At 36.6% G+C, this 19,733-nt stretch overlaps 1 protein-coding gene across 4 annotated transcripts in view; it reads right to left on the bottom strand.

The window, feature by feature from the left end:
- LOC127416457 (signal-induced proliferation-associated 1-like protein 1) overlaps nt 1-18,630 on the bottom strand; it is a 140,346-nt gene extending 121,716 nt beyond the window's left edge. For all 4 annotated transcript variants that reach the window (XM_051655833.1, XM_051655835.1, XM_051655836.1 and 1 more), the window contains exon 1: nt 18,413-18,630. The gene's annotated coding sequence lies outside the window, so the exon portion shown is untranslated. The remainder of the gene's footprint in view (nt 1-18,412) is intronic.
- Between the last annotated feature and the right edge of the window lie 1,103 nt (nt 18,631-19,733).

The following is a 19,733-nucleotide window of genomic DNA, read 5'->3' as shown; positions in this document are numbered from 1 at the left end:
GACACAAAAATTTTCCTTTTTACTGCAAATGTATATCTGCCCCAAATACTGGTTATCGGTCACCTTGATTACCAATAATCGGTATCGGCCCTGAAAAAAACATAACAGTCAACCCCTACTGGGCAACACCATTTGCATGATGGATCATCTTTGATTAAACACTAGCAGTATTGGCATCACAACCACACCGTGAATGTGAGTGTGCTTTTAAAATGGCAGTTTTTTAGACACCTTTCCACACAGGTTAAAATCGTTCACTGGACCCGAATAAAAACAGCCCACTTACTTTGAATAAGAGTGTACCAAAAGCATCTTATCAGAGTGAATCACTGTATTCAAAACATTTGAGTGCCAGTGAAAAACAGTCACTCCCTGAGTAAAACGATCACTATGGTAAGACAGAGGAAAATATATTTGACTAGAATTTTAAAGCAACATACAGTGGCCTTATAAAGTATTTGGACACTTTTGGACACTTATGTCAAATAAAAAGGCCTGAATTTTATTACAAAGATAAGAAAATACCAAACCAAGTGACATCTGTAAACAAATAATGCCAGACCTTCTCTCAGTATGAACTCTCAGTCAAATCCAGTCTTTCAAAAGGTGATTTTTCATCAATGTAAGAATTCAGTTCTTTTCAAGTTCACACTTTTGTCTACTTTTGAACAGTATCTAGTCCTTCAAAATGAAACCTACAAAACTTAATTTAAATGTTTTGCTTAAAAAGTGTGCTCATGCTATCTTTCTTTAAATATGCCAAATATTTTTAGATTTTTTTGTATAATATAATTAATTAGAAATTATACAAAATAAATTGTATACATTTTTAAGTTTGGCTAAAGTGTCCAAATACATTTTGGTGCCACTTATTATCCACAGATAGTCAGTCTTATTAATGCATACCCCAGGTCATAGTGTTTTTTTATAACTGCTTTATTACCAAAAGTGTATAGGGTCACTAAAGACCTTAGATGTCCAATAGTGTCGCTTTTATTTATTTAGATTTTTGTTTTTCATATCTATTCAAGTTAACTATCACAGGATATACTGTATATTTCTTAGTTTACTACAGAGAGACAAATGAGCACTATATTCATACAAACAACTACTATATCATGTTGATTTTGTGTGTGACAGTGGTGAATTATTAGTATTCCATATGCGTGTACACATGTATATTATTTTACTTGCTCATACGGCCAAATCTCGGGCTATGCAACTAAAATATGTCTGTTATAAGCCACTGGCTAGTAAATGTTCAGATTTCACTCGCCAGTAATTGAGTTATGTAGTGGTAAAGAGCTTAAGCACAGCATTCATTTTACTGAATAAAAGTCTGCTGAGTAAGAAGCTGGAATCTGCCTCGTCTTTTACTTAGTGTTGTGTCTCTTGAGTGGGCACTCTAAAAGAAATTTACCTTATTTGGTCGCAGTGGGTCCTGAGATGTAGTGATCGCGGTAGAGATGTTCAAATCAGAATTTTTACAGCTAGTACCGATCACCGATCTTCTTGTCACCTAATCGGCCGATACCGATCCCGATCATTTCACCTTTTATTAGGATCTCTGTCATAACTGGCTATATGTAAGTTTTCTGCACACGGTCACTACTAATTGAATTTTCCTCTTCCCAGTAATAACACTTTGCCTAGTTTTTGCTGACAAAAACAGTAAAAACAAAAAAAAAAGTTTAAAAGGCTTATTAAAAACACTTTTTTTAATAAGACTTTAAAACAAGTATAGGCTAACAAAATATTCTCTATATTAAGATAGATAGCCCTATAAATAAGAAGCTTAGACAAACTGAAGACAAACTGTTAACGCATAGATGCAATTAAACTTAATGTGATGTGTTTTGGTTATTGATTGTCATTATTTCATATAATTCTTATGATTCCATATTTTATTTTTGCATTATATTTAATACATTATATTATGGTATCTTAATATTGTATAAAGAATTATTAAACTTATAAATGCCTTATTTGCCTTTTCATTTATTTGGATGATTGTATTAGTTGCTCATTTTTCACTTTTTGCTGCTTGAACTTTAATGAGGTGAACACACACTCTCTCATGACATGAAAGGAAAGCAGAGAAAGAGCATATGTTTCTGGACTCTACAGGTGCTACTTATTGTTAATGCCATTTAATCGGGAAATATTTAATATAGATGTTTTTTTTTAATTACACCGCATCTTGTAACTCGCATTATTACTGAGATCCCTATGCTTGGCGGAGACAGAGAAGCTGCCGCCATGAGCGGCAAGGACCATTTTCCCTTTGCCTTGTCACGTGTGACTCCCAGATCATCACCGATCCTCCATCTGGTCGTCTAATGGTTAGGAGGAGACCTGGAGAGGCCTTCAAGCCTCCACTGTGAAATTTGGTGGAGGATCGGTGATGATCTGGGGGTGCTTCAGCAAGGCTGGAATCGGGCAGATTCGTCTTTGTGAAGGACACATGAATCAAGCCAGGTACAAGGTTATCCTGGATGAAAACTAGCTTCCTTCTGCTCTGACAATGTGCCCCAACTCTGAGGATTGGTTTTTCCAGCAGGACAGTGCTCCATGCCACACAGCGAGGTCAATCAAGGTGTGGATGGAGGACCACCGGATTAAGACCCTGTCATCAGTGTTGGGTAACATTACTTTTAAAAGTAACTTGTTAGAATATTGCATTACTCCCCAAAAAAAGTAACTTTCATTAATTTAATTACTTTTTTAAGAAGTAAAGCATTACATTACTTTTGCGTTACTTTTTCTCAACGCCACTCTCTTTTCTGCTGTGCATTCAATAAGAAATACAAGAGATATGTACAGACTAGGGATGCACCGATACCACTTTTTCCTTTCCGATCAGATTCCGATATTGGAAATCTCAGTATCGGCCGATACCAGTGTTGTTTTTTTGCATAATCAGTTTAAAATATCTTTACATTATTGTGTGGAACTAATTGGGAGTACTCTTTAATATGTAAAGAAACACAAACCTCTAACTACACATTATTTCAATATAAATGTATAGCTTATTAAGAAACACTTTATAATTAACTAGTGTACTGGATAATGTAGCAGCAAAATTAACAGTAATTCCAGTCTTCAAGTCTTCAGTAGAAAAGGAACCAGTGTTTTATTTCTGCCTTTTTTTTTCCTTTTTCTTTTTTCAAAAATGTTTCAACTTGCATCTAGACTTTAAAGGATTCCGATCTCTTTTTTATTCAATTTAGTTGTAAGACATCAGTCCACTTTTCATTCATACAGTTATTTTTTGGAATCCATTCAACTTAAATGTTGTTCTAAATTGTAAACAAATACTAATGACAATAATAATAATAATAATAAATTGTTAATAATATTATTATTATTGATTTTTAATTTTAAATACAACAGTAATATATTTAAATCGTACACTTTTTAAACACTCACGCTTTTATTTTGACATTCTAAACTCTCCAGGAAGTCCTGTATGTGTCTGTTTGTAGGCAAGTTCACAGTAGTTTAATTCGCTTATTCAAATTCTGGTAAAGTGCTCCTCCGATGCTGTTCTAAATGCATATTATAAGTGAACCAAACTATTGAGCATCTACATCTGAGATGCTGTTCTTGAGTGGCGCTCAAATATTGCGCACCGCTGTGAAGGCTAAAAATAGCCGTGAATGCATCACCAGCCTGTGCGTGAGTTTGTGTCAACAGAACAGCACCATCCACTAATGCGCTGGTGCTGTGCATACTATATATTTACTTATTAAACACAGCCTTTTGTGATTCACAGAGCTATCGCACGTCTTCAAGCGGCTTTGAATAAAATGCATGAGTCATAAGAGCTGCTTTAATGGTGTTTTTATGGTTCCTTTATGTCATTTTTGGAGCTTGACAGTAACGAACATGACTAACACACAGTATCGGATTTGGATCGGGCTCGTCGGACCGATATCTGATCCGTCTAAAAGCTTCAGTATCGGAGCTGATACTGATCAGTGCATCCCTAGTAGAGACATTACAGGTCATGCTAGCTACTGTACAATACTCATGTTAAAACAACATACTAAACAAACAGATATTTAGAAAGTCTACAATCAGTAGGTCTTCACTTCATATTTATAATAAAGACTCAATAACTGGAATATGCATGATTTGTTTTCTATCGACATGGCAGCCAACATGAATAATGAAGAATAATCACTGTGTAACCTAAAGCAGCAAAGTCCAACACTTGAACCTGCACCATGCATGTCATCATGTGCTGTGCCCATTGACAATGCCAGAGTCAACTTGAGATGTTTTTCAGAAGTCAGGATAAAATTCAGTGGGGAATGCCAAACTAACATGTTCAAGGAATAAGTCTGATGATTTCTGATCCACAGTGCATACAGACGCCACTGGTTGATTGCATAAAATTGCAAACGCGCATGTTGATCCAACTTGAATGGAATCGTTTTTAATGCTATCAAAAATCATGATTGTCTCAATTTGCTTAATATCTTTTCAGTTTTCAGCTGCATAATGCTTACATGTCATAAAAAGTCTGGCGAGTAAAAACAAAAATGTAATGGCCAATGGCAATTCTTTCTCCAACTTTGCTCGTAGAGTGTTGTCATAAATTATGTGTAACTCAATATGTGTTTGACAGCCAGTAGGGCTGCAACGGTACATGTATCCGCGCCCAGGGTTGGGGAGTAACGGAATACTTGTAACGGGATTACATATATAAAATACAAAATATTAGTAACTGTATTTCACTAGTTACAATTTTAATATTTGGTAATCAGAATACAGTTACATTCAATAAGTATTTTGATTTTTTATGAGATTTCTTTGCATTTTATTGTCATTTTTCCATTTAATATTTAGTCTCTTCATTTGGAAAACAATGTATCCATATAAATTATGTGATCCAAAGAGCATTTGAACAGCAGTGAAACACTTTCTTACGATGTGTTACATTCATACGAGCAAACAGAGAAGTTTGAAGCCGCAAAAATAGAAATAAACCTTGTGTAAATTGTCAGCTTTACGCTAAGCTAAAATGCTATTTCTAACCATTTTACATGCACATGTTACCAGGCACAATCTTATATTTTTTTATCAAGAAAATCCAATTTAGATCATAATTTTTCTTCTCTAGTAAGACCTTTGATATTAGGGCAAAAATATCATTCTCAATGAGAATTTTTGTATTTTGTACTATATGGGAATTTTGTAGATATATTTGTGATAGATATCCCAGGTCACAAAAACCCATGGTATGTTACAATCTTGGTGAAACACCCATGCCTTTTAGAGTTAATAACAAAACCAAAGTGTACAGTATCATGCTATGAAACTGCTAGAAACCATATCAAACCTACAGCCTCACTCTCAGTGAAATGGGAACTTCTGTAAACGGCATGTCCCAGTTAGAACTTACATGTGTCTGACAACAAAGATGCACACTCTTTCATTCCTGATTGTCCAAATAATCATTAACCTCCTCTTCTTAGTGTCAATGTTTGCTCTGCCTCCAGAGAACCTAGATTCACACACACATGAGAGTGTAGCAAGGTATGCAGAGGGTTAGGGCATGCAGATTTGATTGTTCCTGTGTTTGCTGGCCTTTGCTACAGCTCAAAGGGATGACCTCACCTCTATTGAGTCCAGATCTCTCTCCCTCATTCCACATTGTGGCCCTTAATCGCCAGCCTCGCCCATGACCTGCTGGTCGCACCTTTAACGCTTCTAAAAACAGCATGGCATACTTCCTGCTCAACGAATTATGGATAGATTTCCTGTAGCTCAAATGGTAGAGCATATCGTTAGCAACGCCAAATTCATGGGTTAGATTCCCAGGGAACACAGATACTGATAAAATGTGTACCTTGAATGCACTACAAGTGGATTTGGATAAAGAATCTGCCAAATGCAAATTTGTAAATTGTGGAACGTGAGAGATATATCTGTGAGAGCTGGTTGCAGTTCTAGCTAGCCCACAGGGTGCGGATTCAAACATGACACACCATCAAAACAGTCCAAAACACCTAGTTCTATACAATAATAATAAAGTAATAATAAATCTGAAATCTGGATCAAAGTATTGTGTAGAAACCTTTAATCATTTTAGAGCTGTCTGATTCATAAAATGGCTCTCTGACATGTCACAGTTTGTGCTAAAGAATTACACATTGCTACCAGACTGCCACAAAGGCAGCACTATGTATGACATTGAATAGATTTTACATGGAGACGTTTTGTTTCCTGGCAATACATTCGCTACCAAGAAAGACAGGAAGAGCTCATCAGGTCAGCCAAAAGTTCTGCTGGTATCAGCATATCAAAGATAAAGAGTGGTGTCCAGACACACACAAAGCACAAGAAATAGCACTGAAAATACACTGCAGCCAACACAAAGTTTATTAGCCTATTAGCAAAGTTATCCTAAAGCACAATATCAGATGCAAAATATTTATGGACATAGCAATCGCTTAAACAATATTTCTAAAAGTGAACTAAACAGAAACAAACTTATTTTTAAAAAGGCAGCAGATTAACAAAGCAAGGCTGTGCAAAATTGGTGTGTGAAGGAGTCCTCAAATAAATCTCAAAACTCAAAATGAACTCAAATAGTCAAAAAAGTGGAGACAAACCTATTTTGGAAAATTAGAAGCAACCAAGCTAATGCATGTTATTTCACCAGACCTTTAAGGATCATCTAATTTTCTGAAATAACCACAGTGTCAGGGTGCCTCAAAGCTTCCCCTTCAAAAAAATATGCTATTAAATAGTAAATACTTGGTGTGTACAGCGAAGCCATTATCTGTATTTGTATCTGTATTTGTTCATGTGACAAAATTATCTGTATCTGTCTCTGTATTTGGATAGAAGCAGGTGTGGTGGGGCTTAAACCGGAAGTGTGTTAAAACTAAATGAAACGCCCATTTTTAATTGTTACTCTGACGTTTATAATTTCTATTAATAAAATATGCCTTTTGTATGCCTTTTCATAATAAAAGCCTACTAATAATAATTATTATTATTATTATTATTTTACAATTATTATTTAAAGGTGCAGTATGTAACAATTTTCCTGTAATATTCGCCAATTTTTTTGCCAATGTGTGAATGGCAACTTAAAAAATGAGCCCTTCCTGGACTCCCTAGGTTGCCTATTAAAGCCTGTAGACTGATTTTCATGCGGAAGGGAGCGGGTCGCTTTTGCCGGGAAAATCCAAAGGATGTGATGTTTATGCGCGCTCCCGAGAGCCTTGCCTCAGTGCTTCTCTTCCGCTATTCAACAGTGACAACTGTCTGCAACACTAGGTAACGTTATCTTAGAGATGGAATCCAGCAAATGTCCGGCTCCCAGCACAACACCGACTCCTAAACAAACTTTGAGTAAACCAAAAAAAAATTAAAAATTAATCTACTGAATCCCATCTGGCTAAGCGGGAACGTGATCGTGGTCGAGCGAAAACTAGAGTGAACATCGGCAGGCCATTTGATTCCTGGAGGGACCTTCGTTCGGTTTTGGGGATCAAAACGGTCCCTGAATTGGCGTTCTTCTTATTGGACAGGTAAGCTTACATAACTGCAAAACATGTGAAATATAGTGCCATAAGGACTGATCTGTGTCATTTTAGCTAAATTGATCTTGCCTGCTAGCGCTGACGAATTGCAAGCTACCTTGCTTCGTAACTTTCAAATAATTTCAACAATCTTCTCTTTATACTAAAAGTCAGGTTAATGTCAATGTTAATCTGTAATTATTCAGTAAGGTAAACTACAATAACACATGAAATGAATGCTAGACAATGTTCAAGATAATGCAAAAATCTCCATTCATTAGTGCAACGTAACTTGGTTATACAGAAAATATGTACATTCTATTATTATAAAACAATAGCGCATCGATATATCAAAATGACATTTGTGATGGAATCACATCAGTACTGAATTGTGTCAACATATTTATAATGTACAGTCTATTTTATAAACAGCTACTGTCATCATCCACCAAATTTAGCTAACAGCTATTGATAAAGCTGACTAGCTAGCTAATGCCGACATAGGCTATCGTATAAATGCAAAAGTGATTACTTCAAACTACAGTCTTGCATAGTCAGACCTCTATCCACACTTTGTTTTAGCCCTGTTCCAGCACTGGAAAGTCAAATATAATATACAGTCTCAAAGTTTGTAGTAAAACAATCATAACTGTGTAATTTTAATTATGCTACCTCATCTGTCAGCATGATGCCGGTGAATCACGTTGTCTCTTTGTACGTTAAGTCACTGTTTTGGTCGATGCTCGCTCGCTCGCATCCCTATGGAGTGTGTGCACGAGCACTGCAGTTCACTTAACGGCCACAGGTGTCATTAATAACAAGGGTTTCTGAATCTTACATACTGCACCTTTAATTAAATGATAATTAATTTTTTTATTTTTTCTTACCAGGTGAAGCTGAATTTGTTGGCCACATTAACTGTGGAATATGTTGTTAACTGTGTTTTCTCCTGGTTTTTCTGATAATAATATCTGCATGAAACAGAATTTTCGTTCGTCTATTCATGTATAACAACATTATTCTGGAGGCAGGGAGGCGTCAAGCAAAATGTGAAATGTCAAGCACACATTTTGCAGTGAATAACAAATACAAATTCAAGCATAAAAACAAATATAATAAATCAATATAGCCTACAAACAGGTGAAAGTCCTGCAAGTCTAACAAGAATTTTTATGATAGGACACCATTATTTAGTTAAATAATAATAATAATAATAATAATAATAATAACAATGTTAAATTTATACAGTGCCTTTTCAGAGCTCAAAAACACTTAACATTCTCAAATTTAGCACAGTTTAAAGAAGAACATGAAGAAAAAAGAAAGAGCAAGTTTCAGTTTCTTTGTTTTACATAAGCAGGAATATTCTGAATAGATGAATACAATATGGAGCATTTAAACCTTTATGGAGCATTTTAACTTTTTTTGGAATAAAGTCTTAATCAGATAATTACCTTAATCGCTGATGTGAATATAAATGTGGTCAACTTTAAGAGACGGTTATATTAGCTCTGACGTGAAATCATAATTTCAGGACAGGAATTTAACATTGCACTCAGGTTTAGGCTATAAATAACTACATGGGAATCAAGTGTGAATCATGTGATACATTAACATAGACATTTCAAGAAGCTGAAAGTGTATATGTTGTATCCTATTGTTACACTTGATAAGCTCCAGACACGCACAATTAACAAAGATCGCAAAAGGAGTCGAGACCACGCCCATCCGATCTGAAATCACACCGTGAGCATTTTCATTCATAAGGTTTACACTTTAGCAATATTGGCTGCACAGATTAATAAAGTCATTGTAATTTAGAATTCGTTAATTTTTCAATGTCACTTCATGCTTGTGCTTCTTGGATTATCAGTCAAATGAATACATTTTATATCCATTATTCGTTTTGAAGTTAATATTCGTGCCTTTCCGAATAGGGTATTTGGCTTCTGGCACATCCCTAGTAAATACCATGTAAAGTTTTATAACAAATAATTAAGAGTTGCTTGGAAGACCTGTCTGGACCCATTCCACACCCATGCCTGATTTCAAAAGAAAAACTGGTTGACCTGTAAGCCAAACCACAAAGCTGTTACTAGGAAACCATATTACGACTGGAGCCTGACCGATATGGGATTTTTGAGACCGATACCGATTTTAGAGAGGGAAAATTCACAGATTACCGATATGGTGGCCGATATATTTAATTTTTGAGCTAGAATGAAAACAGACCTTTTCTACGTGGATTGTTCACTGATTTTGCACCGATATGACTATGCAAAGGTACTCAGAAGGCTGCTTTCTTAAACAAATATTTTTATCAAAGAATATTTTACATTATTATTATACGTTGTCAACAAATTCTAGAAATGAACACTGAGAAAATAAAGAATAAATAAAAATACAATAAATAGCTAAATAAACATCAGTACTGTTTAGTATCAGTCAAATGCTGCACATCAAAATAAAGAATTATTAAAATAAAATAAATAGCCAAATAAACATCAGTATTACTGTTTAGTATCAGTCAATTGCTGACCATTTAAATAAAGAATAAATAAAAATAAAATAAACTTCAGTACTGTATGTTTAGTATCAGTCAATTGCTAACCATTAAAATAAAGAATAAATAAAAAATAAATAAACAGCTAAATAAACATCAGTACTGTTTAACATCAGTCAATGTCTGACCATTTAAATAAAGAATAAATAAAAAAATAAAATAAATAGCTAAATAAACATCAGTATTACTGTTTAGTATCAGTCAAATGCTGACCATTAAAATAAAGAATAAATTAAAATAAATAAACATCAGGGGCTGGCTGCACCAGCTATACATACATTACAACTTAGCCTAGTTGTGGCATAAATGGGCACTAAGTCACAATTTACGCACTACTAAATATTTGAGCTTTGCACCATTAAATTTAGGTAGAACGTAACCCTACGTATAAACTAAATATATACGGCAGCCTCCGACCAGGAGTAATTGATGGAATAAAAAAGCAGACTCATTTAATGACATCAATAAGCTCATGTTTTGGTTGACAGGCATCAGTACTTTCGACATATATGATGTTGGCATTTACACTTGTGTACATTTACGAGAGAGAAGAAAAAAAAAAATTTACTTTTAAGCGGCTCTTCAGCATGAAACCGATCTAACGGTGCCATTTTTAGGGTGCGTCGCCCGGTGTCAAGTTTCAACACATTCAAAATATATATATAGGAAATTAAAATGAATGTCTATTTTTCCAGCCTGTTGTATTAGTATTTATCACCCCTCATTTATTTTAGATACAGTGCCTATATATTATTATTTACACAGGGCAAATATACTATTTATTAAATATACTTTTATTACGTATCCTATTTTAATGTCTGGAAAACCAGATTTTTAGATATTACATTTTGTAAATGCAACGACTGGAATAGTTCGGTTGAAGGGGGTACCAAACTGTGAATCCTGAACAAAACAGTTTGGTGAATACATGTTTACACGCTGACAACAATGAAAGTAAAAGTGTACGGAGAGTAAAAGATGGACTTTACTTTTCAGCATTGCGTCTCACCAATTAGGTGACAGCGAAGCATGAAATCAACACGCAGACACAATCCACCACCGCACCGTTGTCTGTTGAGCTACAAAAAGATGCTCTGATGTTTTCCTTTCAATCTGTTATATTACTGACTGCACTGACAAACTATAGCTGGCTAACAGCAAACAGATGTGATAAACATGAGTGACATGGTTGTCAGGGACAGGGTTAACGTTATATTAGTTATATAATCATTTTTTATTAACTTTCCAGTATGTATTTCACAAACTAGTTAGAAATTTAAGGAGAAGAGATCGCTCAAATCCACACCGTTTAACTCCGCCCTGTCTGCAGAGACACCGTCAGCTCAGAGTCAGCTCTGTATACAATGGAGTCGGAGCACGCTCTGCTGCACAAACTACGTTATGACACCAATTCTAAAGCATTGTTTTCTGCATTATATGTTCTGAAAAAAGTTTTCATATCGGCACATATCGGTAAAATATATGCCGATACCGATATATCGGTGAAAGGCTAATATCGACCGATAATATCGGTCGACTGATATATCGGTCGGGCACTAATTATGACTAAGGCAAATGGGTAAGCAATACAAATATGGGGGAAAAAATGGTAATGACTGATGATGCTCCAAAAGACGTGATTAATCGTGATTAGTTTTTTTGATTAATTGTGCAGCCCTACATGACAGCACATCATATCCAAGAAATCCTGACTAGCTGTTGATCTACAAAATTGAAGTCAATACAACAAAGCAGGCACAATAAAATAGACTTGTGACAAGCAACAGGACATCTTGGTCCCTGGGTTTCTATTTCTGCAGTGTCATCATGTCAGGTCAAGTCAAGTCAAGATTTATTTCCAGAGCACATTTAAAAGCAACAGAGTTGCACCAAAGTGCTGTAAAGTAAAATATAAAACATATAAAAGAAAAAAAAAATCCAGGACCAAATACTCGTGACAACATTAATAAATAACATGCGGCATACAAAATATACAGCGCAATAAACAGAATACAGTCTGAGTAACTACACCATAAAACACTTAATTATCAAAAAATAGAGAATATAGATAAGATTTAAGAACAGATTTAAAAATAGTTAGTTAGGAGCAGACCTCACGTGAAAGGGTAGGCTGTTCCAAAGTTTGGGTGCTGCAGCAGAGAAGGCCCGACCACCCTTAGTTTTACAGCGACAACGAGGGACAGATAAGAGAAGTTAATTACACGATCTAAGTGCTCTTTGGGGAGAGTAAGGATTCAAAAGGTCACTGATGTACTTAGGTGCGACAACTGATAAAGCCTTGTACACAGACAGCAATTTGAATATCAATTCTATATAGCGTCATGCTGAGAAGCCCCACCGATCATAAAATCTCACTGGTCCAAAATCCCAATCCATATAGCTGTATATTTTTCCAAAAATACATTCTAATTGGTAGCAATGCTCCGACATTTTAGCTAGGTCTGCACCAAAATTTAGGCTGCTGAAAATTATTCCAAACAAAGACTAATTTAAAATAATAATTTTCGGCCCAGTGTGTTCAGAATTTTGGGTTTCGGCCAAGAATTTTAATTTTGGTGCATTGCTAGCATTAGCCAATCATCAGTATTCGTTGATAAAAGTAATTACATGCCAATCAAGGCCAATTATTTTCTGTCAATCAAAAGAGAGCGAAAAAACCTGTCTAACAATTATGCGAGTTAATAATGTGCTTTTTGCTTCAGTGCTTTGTTTATAATTCAGACCAGTTACATTGAAACATGGAAAACAGAAAGACATATTGAATAAAGTTATTTAGGCCGACATTTCTTTCGAAGTTGTGTAATTAATTAGTGCTTTAAAACAAGGTAGTATAAAAAAGCAGAACCACCAAACTACCGGTATTGGAAGATGTCGTTCTAAGGGTACGTTTACACGACAATGATGAACTAAAAACGGAAACATTTTTTCCTTTGCATTTTTGAAAAGTTTCGCGTACAGACGACAACGTTGTCAAAACAATCCCCGTACACAAGGCTCCGCGAAAATGACTAAAAGCGCTGTATTATGCATGCCAGGCCAGTAGTTGGTGATGTCACTTTGTAAAGAAACACTACACACCTGCACACATGAGCATTCTTCCACAGAGCGGTGAATACAAACAATGAAGTTGGTGAAAGCATCGAGCAATTATGTCTGGATGGACGATGAGGTTGCTTTATTACTACAATTACTTTGCTGGAGAAGCATCAATACACTCAAAATCTTGAGCACCACAAACACTGTCCTGTAGTCCGCCACTGTAGTTCTGAATGTCTCGCGCGTTGATTTGAAGTACTTGCACGCATGCCTATAGACTGAACTCTCAAGAATATTCAATAAACTCTGCTCATTTTTACCATCACTTCGTCTCTTGCCTTCTTCTGTATTCCCCCTGCTGACTCTTGGACTGGTAGGAGAGTAAGTTAATATAAGCTGTTGATGTCGACTGCTTTTGGATATCAGACAGAACTCTGATATATGGATATCTTCTGACGGAGAGAGAGGTCTTGCATGTTACTGGATCTAACATGCATTTTCACTGCCTCATGTTTTCATATTCTAAGCATATCATTGAATAATGTACATTGCATCACATCTCTGTCTATAGGCTATATACATAAGCGGTGGGTGAATGAATCGCAGGGTAAAGGTACGTCAAATAAAATTAAGTAAATAAATTAATAAAATTTAAAATACAAATACATTTTTCCCATCTGAATCCATACATTAATACATTACTGTACAATGATCACATTCCATACAAAACACTCCAAATGAATAAATTGTTGATTATTGTTATTTGCACAAACACCAGTATTCATATTGATAATTATACATCTCAAATTGATGCCTATTAATCCATTATTTTTACATAACATGTAATACGCATGCGCATGACGTCATCGTTTTCACAAATTCGCGTTTTTGTATGTTTACACGGAGACGATAACGGCATCGTTTTCAAAAACTTGCACTTTGAAACCTGTTTTCAAAAGTTTGCGTTTTCAGGCCCCAAAACGCCGCTGTCGTGTAAATGAACAGCCAAAACGCATACAAAGTTTTCCATTTTTAGTTGAAAATGCTGTCATGTAAATGGCCCCTAAATAACCAGATATCAGTATCGGTGTGTCTAGGGGTGGGCGATATACCGGTAGACATGATAAACCGGTAGAAATCTGCCAACCAGTATACATTTTGGATTATCTCTCCTCTATCACGGTAACGCAAAATTCCCACATGAGAAATGTGTACAGCACATAACACGTACTCATTACACACTCTGTCGGATAAATGGAATTCCTTTGAATGAGAAGATGAGGAGATTATGAAGGAAAAAGTGCGTCCTCTGTGGTGTGGAATTGGTTTGGTTTTAGAAATCGCGCTACAGAGCAGAAAACAGCAATTTGCAAGGTTTGTAAATTGTGTATGTCGATCTATGCGTATACATATCAGTGGTCAGGGCTTCACATGAGACTGATAGAAATAATGAAGCTGCACGTGTCATTAGATGAAAAGCTTGTCTAGAACGCGAGAAAAATGACACTGAATCTGCTTCTGCGGCATGAAATTTCGCTTGAGCCACCGTCAAAGCAAATTCAATGACATTCATCCCGCGCTCCAAACATGCCTCCAATCCAAGAGTGTTGCGCACGCAGTCTGAATATATACAGTCTTTAAATATACTGTGATATATTTTGTTGTCGTGATATAAAATTACTCGTATCGTGATACAGGATTTTGGTCATATCGCCCACCCCTAGGTGTGTCCATATTAATTGGCTGTGATTGTGTCACGTTATGCAGCAATTTCATGTTCAGTGTGGACAGACAAATTGCTTGTCACTGGAAACTTGACGCATCACACTTGGTTAGAAATCACTGTTTATTCCGGAAAGGAAAGCAACAATACTTCAAAGATTCTCAAGAGTCTCAAACAAATAGCATGAATCAAAAATATAGCAACTATCCATCCGTGAGCATCAAAAATCCTCAGCACTCATTACTCACCTCCAATTTTCAACCAACTGTCTTCATGACTAATGGCTGCATAAATCTTAATGCAAGCTGCAGCCTCAGATGGAGCCTAAAGTGGTAGAGAAGACAGTACTGTAATTATTGAGTCCAAGTAAAAGAAGGGCGCACTGAGCACTAATTTCAGCGTTTGGTAGCGATGTTAACACCCATCCTCTCTAGCACAAAAGGCTGAGAAGCTCTGGTCTCCTGCACCAAACATATCAAGTGCCGTTAGGCAGATGGCGAGACAGTTGGTGGGAATATCAGTGATAATGCAGATACATTCTGAACCTTCAACTGTTTCTATGCCGTTCATCAGATCAGAATCAACAGCTGCTCCTTCCAGGAAGATGGGAAATTAAATGAGGTGGCAACACAATATGCTGGAAATTAGTACTGGTTGAAACTGTACGTGCCTGATTTAAAACTTACATATCGATCTTTATAAGAGTATGTTTGCAGTCATTTGAGGCAATAAAACAACACAGAGAAACTTCATGGAAGTATTGTATCAAGTTGAGTGAGAAGTGTAATTTCCTTCCATTGTTCATGACAATGGTTATGTCATTGTCACCTGTGGTCACTTCTGTCTTGGTATGTTGGCCTGCACATACTTAAACACTCGCTGTCTCTTGTTTTCGGTCGTTGAAATCATTCTGCTCCCCAACATTTAGTTCTCTCACATACTCATGCTCTGACTTTCGTTTACTTTGGAGCAACAATTCTTCCGATCCTGACCACACTTATGAAGAAAATCTGGTATCAAAAGTTCCCATCAGAAAGGAAACAAGCGAACACCTTTTTGCAGTTCAAAATAGCTTCTTTGAACTCAACATTGTGCAGAGCACATTGATTGGATTAGACTCTTCTCGCAAAACAGAAGGAAGTGCTGTGCTGGCCTATTAAATTATGCTACCGGTGGATTTCATCCCAGCAATCTGTATTGACTCTCCTTAGAAGTCATCCAGCCCAAAGCCATGTGCATTTGGAGGTGTGCAGTAACAAACAGCAGAGAGGCTTTGGGTAATATATGTGGTACTTTTCTCTACAGGGAAGACCTGGACAAACATCAAAGTTGAGCCAGTGTATCAAATATTCCGGTTTAATGGAAGACTGATGTGTTAAGTGCTAAAGATCGATCATTATCCTCAGCTTCAGATGCTAAAAGATAAAATGAGCATTTAGAACAACAAGAACTTATCAGTGAGAAATACCGTTAAACACACAAACTGACACACTGGCTAATTTGTTAAACTTGAGGCAACGTTAAAAACTTGTTATGCCCAACATTAATCATGGCTGTATCTATAGATTCTGGAGCCACTCAACATGTGAAAAGCTCTTGATAATCCCTCTGCTGCCAATCACCCACCCAGGCATTTTTTCCTCACACATTTCCTTTTCTACATGTTTCACAACATGTGCGTGTCCACCTACACACTCCCTTTCAATAGGCTACATAATATTGGAAATGCAACACTGCCTGCAGATAACTGCATCCTTGGCATTCTTAGATAGTGGCTGGGGGAAGAAAACATTCTAACAAAGTTTCACAGCGAAACACAAGATGTTTTTGGTACCGACTTCATTGTCAAACTCAATTTACGAATGCAGCACTATTATGTAAATGTATGCAGATCATAAGTTAAAACGAGGTATGTGACAAGAGAAGGTCAGTTCTTGTACAGGATTATGGAACAAGTTCATGTGCTGTTCCACAGGTTGACAAAGGCTAACAACAAAGTCTGAAGGTAGACAAGTCTAAAAAAAGTAGTCAGATCACCTCCATCAGTCAATCGCAGCACCAAGTCAAAACAAAAATCATGGCAGCTCTGTTTAAGGACACTGCAACATCAACATCTCCGGAACATGACGACACCAATGCAAAGTTCTGCCATGGTCATATTTATGACCTCGCGTCTGTTGTGCCGCATCTTTCCGTACATTTCAAAGTTAAAAAGGGAAAGCCAGAAAGCACTTCAATCAGGCCCGATCTCTTCAAATCCACCCCCACACAGACTTCATTTAGAGCCTGGCCAAAATGAGCACACACCACCCACACAATGAAGAAAAGACATGCAAATGACAAATCAGTGAAGCCCTTAAAGGGAGAAAGCTGAGTGAAGGGCCATTAGTCAACCTACAACACAGACCTCACAATTTAGACGTGACAAAATGTTATGCATAAAAAACCCCAATGTGATCCACAGCCAACTGACTCCTCCAGTTGGATACTTGAGATTATCTGATTCTCCAATAATGCAGCACTTTCCAAAGGCATGCCCCAATAATGCTGCTCTAGGTAGGCAGCTCACCATGTTTTGAGACAGTCATTGTTCTCCAATAAATATTTAGAAAGCAAAGGCACATGTTAATTTTCTATGGATTCAAGTATTAAACCTGCAAAGTGTAGTGAGTCATTTACCAGAACTTTATTATGCAACTCCTGACTAGATAGTATTAACACTTTACAATAAGGTTGTATTCGTACACATTAAGTTACTACATTAGTTAACATGAATGAACAATTAATAATACGTTTACAGCATTTATTAATATTGGTTAATGTTAATATCAAAATATACTAGCACATTAATAAAATCAAATGTTTTACAAGTTATGAACTAATGAAAACAATTACTTCATGATACCTTATGCATTTACTAATTGCATCATAAAAAATGGCAAGTACAAGTGAGTTGTAAAATGTCACATTCTTGTCATTTCACAAATGAATGTATTATTTCTCGCCTTTTCTGATGCGGTACTGATTAAAAGCGCATGTGTTATATGAGCAGCTTCATCTAATGTACTACGCGTTGTGCATCTGTCAGTGGTGAATGTCCATTTCAATCTGAAGGTTGTGCTTCTGTGTTCTTCCCACATCTGGAGTAAAACTCTCTATCGTGACATTGTCATCCTCACCTTGCGCTGTTTTTCATCAGATGGAGACAAACTAATCACCGTGCACATTCATATATACATAGCAATGTCTGTTATCTAGCGAAAACGAGACCTTTCAACGGATGATCTCGACTGCAACTTTAAGTGAACTGATCGAATCCTGTTTTCCTCCTGACCGCAGATAATCAGGTGAGTCGCGATCATTCGTTAACCGTCGTAAATCGTTCGCGGGGTACAAATGCGCATTTTAGAGGTTACAAATAAACGTCTTTCCCTCACCAAAAAACAAACATCCGTGGACCCTCTTGACAGTTCAGTATAACTGGGAGTTGGCACAGACAGTTAAATCAAAAACATGTCGTGAACTCACCTTCTTTCCTTCCCACCTCGCGCTGCTCTCGTGCCGTCTCTCCTCCATAAAAATCTTATCTCTCCGCTTGGTAATAATCGCCAGCTGAGTACAGTCTATGTTTAACTCGGTGCGGCCCTTATTCCCGCTCTTTTTCCGCGTGTCGATGGATATTTATCAGTATCTTGTTTATCTACTCCAGCTGCAGTACCGTTGGCTCAGCGTCTCCTTTACAAATATTCAACTTCTAAGTTCATACAAAACTTGCAGCTCCGCCTCGCGCTGCAGCTGCTGATGAGATCACTGCAAGCCGCTGCTTTGCTCGGAGAAGTCTCGCGATAGCAGAGAGAAGAGCTAAGCGTGATTTGGAGGCTGAAGGCTCGTTTGAATCTCTGGGAATGGGCCCCCTACGGATAGCGTTGTCCTAGCAACAGCACAATTTTTGTGCAGAACTGTTATCACACGACTGTTGTTCAGTTGTCTTTGAGCAGAACAGGTTTGACCTGTCCAGTTTGTGCATTATTCCTTTCAAAACATGTGAGTTGGGTAACAATGGGTGGTATACTTAATTCTAAGATTTATGGTTAACATGTTAATAACTTTACTAGTCAGCTTGTTACTTGAAGCAGTTTGTGTTTTGCCACATTTTTCAATCATTTATATTCAGTGTAATCTCTATGCAGTGATTGATACCTATACAAGTACAGTAGTTGTTTTTTTGTTTTTGACTTATAAGCATGGTATTTTCCACTGCCTCCACATCTTGGCTCACTACACAACATACAACATGCACAATCTTAATATTTTGCACTAGCTTGGTTGTCTCATTTCATGCACACCTCACACCTTCATGTGTATGTATTATGTATGTCTTTTTACAAATCCCTTTAATTTACACATTTTGTATACTTCTGTTTATTTCCCTATAATAGGCCTACTATATATTTAATTTAATGCAACAACCTCATGGATTAAAAAAAATATAGTTTTGTTGTACCTTTACAATGACTATAAAGAGCTTGACTTGACTGCTGGGTTCTACAGAAACTTTAAAACAGGAAGGTCAAAGACAGACTTGAGAAAAAAAAAGCTTGAAAATGTGTCACTAATGAAACTGCTTTTCATTAAAAATACAGTACTGTGCAAAAGTCTTAGGCACTTGTGAAAAATGTTGCATAATGAGGATGTCTTCAAAAATAATGACATAAGTAGTTTTCATTTATCACTTAATGTCATACAAAGTCCAGTAAATATAAAAAAAGCTAAATCAATATTCAGTGTGGCCACCTTTTCCTTTAAAACAGCCCCAATTCTCCTAAGTACACCTGGACACAGTTTTTCT

This window comes from Myxocyprinus asiaticus, chromosome 25, assembly GCF_019703515.2.
Source record: "Myxocyprinus asiaticus isolate MX2 ecotype Aquarium Trade chromosome 25, UBuf_Myxa_2, whole genome shotgun sequence".
In the NCBI taxonomy this organism is placed as follows: Eukaryota; Metazoa; Chordata; class Actinopteri; order Cypriniformes; family Catostomidae; genus Myxocyprinus; species Myxocyprinus asiaticus.
Note: the sequence above shows the minus strand (reverse complement) of the source record. Positions and strands in the feature narration are given on the sequence as shown.